The sequence below is a fragment of the Condylura cristata genome, unplaced genomic scaffold (assembly GCF_000260355.1).
Source record: "Condylura cristata isolate star-nosed mole 26May11 unplaced genomic scaffold, ConCri1.0 scaffold00016, whole genome shotgun sequence".
Lineage (NCBI taxonomy): Eukaryota > Metazoa > Chordata > Mammalia > Eulipotyphla > Talpidae > Condylura > Condylura cristata.
In genome coordinates this window covers 11300141-11304245 of record NW_004567117.1, presented here as the reverse complement: position 1 = coordinate 11304245, position 4105 = coordinate 11300141, and the positions used below count along the sequence as shown (strand labels likewise).

General features: G+C 37.9%; 1 pseudogene; it reads right to left on the bottom strand.

Moving 5' to 3' along the window:
* Positions 1-2786: 2786 nt before the first annotated feature.
* On the bottom strand, positions 2787-3657 carry LOC101628310 (annotated as a pseudogene).
* Between the last annotated feature and the right edge of the window lie 448 nt (positions 3658-4105).

The window sequence follows — 4105 nt, the reverse complement described above, 5'->3', positions numbered from 1 at the left end:
TGGGGAGCAGAACAGGAAGACTGATGAAGTACACTGCTGAGGGGAGCAGCAGGTGGGTCAGGAGAGGTCTGCAGTGCCATGTGGTTCACCTTCCTGGCGGGGAATTGAACTTGTGCTGCAGTGGTTTCAGAGAGCTTCATAATGCGATGCTTTAACCCATTGCGCCACCAAGGAAAGCCTTACTTTGACAAAAGTGAAGTCTATATTGTGTTGTTGACACAACAAATAAACAAAATTTGATTCTTCAATTTACCGATTGTTAATCTGGGAGAAAAGAAATGTGGCACATGCTCATGTTCAGTGCAAGCAGGATTTGCCGAGAGTGAAGACTGGGGAGGTAAGTTGAGGACAAACCTTTGGACGACCTTTCGTGTCCCATTAATGCGCTTGGAAGACGATGGGAAATTGTTAAGTTTTTGAGTAAGAGAACTAACATGTTCTGAGCTGTAATTTAGGAAGATTATCTGGCAGGCATACATGAGTTGTATTGAACAGAGGGGTGAAAAAGAAGACAAGGAAGTAGGAAGGAACTCAATTACACAACCCTGGGCAAGTTCGGGTATGGACTTGAACAGGGTTTGTGGGAACTGGAAAATAAAGATGGATAGGAGATGTTTCGGAGACAGCAGTTAAACCTGATTTAAAATTTCATGAATTTGCTATTTTGCTTTTCTTGTGCTGGAAATTCTTGATGGGGACTATGGCTTTAATTGGATGATGCAGAGGGAACAGGAGCCAAGCAAATCACATTGATTTGTAGCTTATATAAATATATAAAGTCAACTAGCTAATAAGCCTTAGAACATTCCGATCTTGGTACAAATGCTTGATGTGCTTGTGTTTTCTAACGCATTTCATTTCATTTGGTTTTTAAGTATGAGTTACTATACTATTGAACTAAGGACTTCTAAACTAACAGTTCTACTTTACCTTCCACCTCATCATTCTTGCTATCCCAGACTATTTTAAAATAAGTTGAGAAATAGTAATAAATTGGTAACTCCATTATATTTAGTCACTGTAGTGTCTACATAGCTAGCCACACTGACTTTGGTCTCTACCATATTCCCAATCTAGCTATCATGCATAACATTGTCAGATAAATGATACTGTTTAAATATATATATTTTAATTTTACATAGAAGAACTGGGGTGTCGGCCAGAGGTGTGGGGCATGAAACAATTCACCAGAGACAAAGCTGGGAGCAACACAGGTGGATCTACTGAAACACAGTGTTGAGGGACACCGTGGGCGAGACAGAAGTCTGTTGTGCTATATGGCCTAGCTCTCTGACCAGAGATCGAACTCGTGTCACAGTGGCTGATGTTAGTTTGCTAATGCTGAGACTTTCACCTCTGCATCACTAATGAGGCCCCCTGTTTAATATTTAATTACCCATTCAAATTTATATAGTGGTTCCCTGTTCCCTCAAATTGCTAATTTTTTCTTACCATCCAAGACTTCCCAAGATCTATTCCTAGTCCCTCTAGCTTGGTAAGTCACCTTTAATTTCAGCCCTTACCACTATATTTTCACTCTGTCTATCTGACCTCTTTATAATCCTGAACTCTCAACCTGCACATCTGCATCTCAGTGTTTTGCTTTCCAGTTTTCCTGCCTGGAATTTCCTTCCTTGACTTTTTCCTTTATTCACACTCCCACCAGTCCTTTAAGGCTCACTTTTATTCTCTCTTCTCCATTATATAGTCTTCCAGGCACTTCATCCTATTTGCATTTGCTAAAGTCATATAGCATCTAAAGTCTGCACCATATAAATTGGCATTTCATTATGTGCTTTATTTTATGTGTTAATTGTGTCCCCTTTCCAAGCAGATGTCATTTGCTTTAGAACAAGTTAATACTGCCATAAACTTTTGACTTTCTCTACCTTTACCCTATTAGAATTATTTTAGCTGCAAGTGATAAGAGTCCCAATTAGTTTAAAAAAAAAAAGAAAGGGGTGGGGGGGAGGGTTATTTAATGGAAATAAAGAATCCATGGATAAAGCAGGTTTTAGAAACAGTTTTGAATGGAGGGATTTGAGCATTATCATCATAAATAAGATTCTGTCTCCTGAATGTTTTCCCTTGAGAGACTGTGCAGAAAGAATACATATTTTTCCTCTGTTGTTTTAGAAAAAGAGCCCAGGCTGATTCTCACTGTCTTGGAGAGGGTCACATACCCATCCCTAAACCAAACACAGCAATTCTGATCATTTAGATCTGGGATACATGAAAAAGCCTGAACTGAAGTTGGTCTCAGAGATGTACTTCCAAAGAAAAGTTCAAATATTCTCACCCAATAGCAGAAAATTATTCTGAGTAGGCAAAAATATCCAATGCATCTGCCATACACTGTCAATCTCCTATGTTATTTCAAATGCCAAAAAAGATAAACTTTTTGAGCTGTTAAGTTATATACATTTTTTATTTTTGACCTAAATAGGCAAAATGTCTAGAAGAATATCATTTTATGTAAACATTGCAAGCATAGCAAGCATAACTTATAAAGTAATATCACCAAATGAACCCTCCTCAGTCTTTGATAGAGACATTTTGGATTTGGTATTTCTGTTTATTTGTATGATTTTTGCATCAAGAACATTTTATGTTAAAGAATGAATAGTTTTTTCAATAAAACACAGAAAGATTTATATTGTATCTGCAAACTTTAAATCTTTGCTACAATAAATGGTGGATTTCTCTTAAACAAACTAGAAAGGTAAGGAATATCACAATCAATTTATACTTACTCTTTCCAGTATCAACCTGGAAACCCTTCACATTTAAATTAAACAATCATAGGTGTGAATTTCCTGGTTATGCCTAACAGGCACAATTTTTTAGCCATTTCTATTGTATTGTATGCTCCATACTTAATGGTTAAAGAAGTGCAAACGCATGTCCTTGTTATAATATCCCAGACTTTTATAGTATTGTCTGGTGAACTGAAATGAAACACAACATTCAGCACATATGACCAGCACCATGGCTGCTCAGAATGCCGGCTAATTTGACATGTTGTCCATCATTAATCTTAATGTAACTATCATTGGAAGAAGTGACAAGGATCTGGGATTTGGGGGGAAGGTCAAGGAGTGAATAGACATAGCATGACCTTCCACCATAGGCAGAAATTTCTAGCTGAAATATTAAAAATATTGATGAGTCCATCTATGGTTCCTCTGACCAGATAACTCCCATGTAGATTATATGCAACAGCAAGAATGAATTTTCCTATTGCATCCAAAGAGTATTGCAAAAGGATACCAAAAATGTTCACTTTCTCCACATGAATTCCTGTGGTCATGTTCTAGGAATCAGGAGAAAAGGTCAAAAATCAGGCATCTATAGGATACACTCTACTGACTATCTGTTTGCCATTTTCCAAGTGCCAGAGACTAATGTGAGCATCAGGAGAATTGGATGCAGCAATGGGCAGGGTGTGGCCAATGTCTATAGATACCACATCCAGCTAATGTCCCTCTGGACTCCACTATCAGTCCAGTCTTTTATCACCATTTCCAGACCTTCACCAAGCCATTCAGGGAACCTGTGACGGCTGCCTCAGAGTTTTCTTACTTGTCTCTTAGTGAACCAAATGGTACCATCTTGTGCTTGCTCTTGTTTGAAGAGAATACTATACTGGTTGGTCATTTCCTTAACTGAAGATGAAGGGCTAAAGGCCAGACAGCATGCCCACTGTTCTGCCTGCCACACCTCTGACTCAGGCAAGTTTGAAAGGGGGGAGCTGGTAAATGTGGTAGAAAGCATCTTAACTAAATAGGGCATTTTGTTGTTTTTCTGTGCTGTTAGACACTAAATAACTTCAAAAATAAAGGCATTCATGTGGTGGAGAGTTGGAAATAGAAAACAAATTTAATAATAAGTCATAATGACCCCATTATTAAAAACTAATATTAAGCTCTCATATTTTCTCATCATTATAGAAGCAAACAATATTTTATTTATGATCTCTTAAGATGTTGTGAAAATATCTGTCCCCACTCCCACCTCATGACAACAATTTTAGTGGCTATTACCATGAGAAACATCAAGACATAGGTGGTAGGAGAGAAGTTGATATCAGGGAATTGTAAAATGG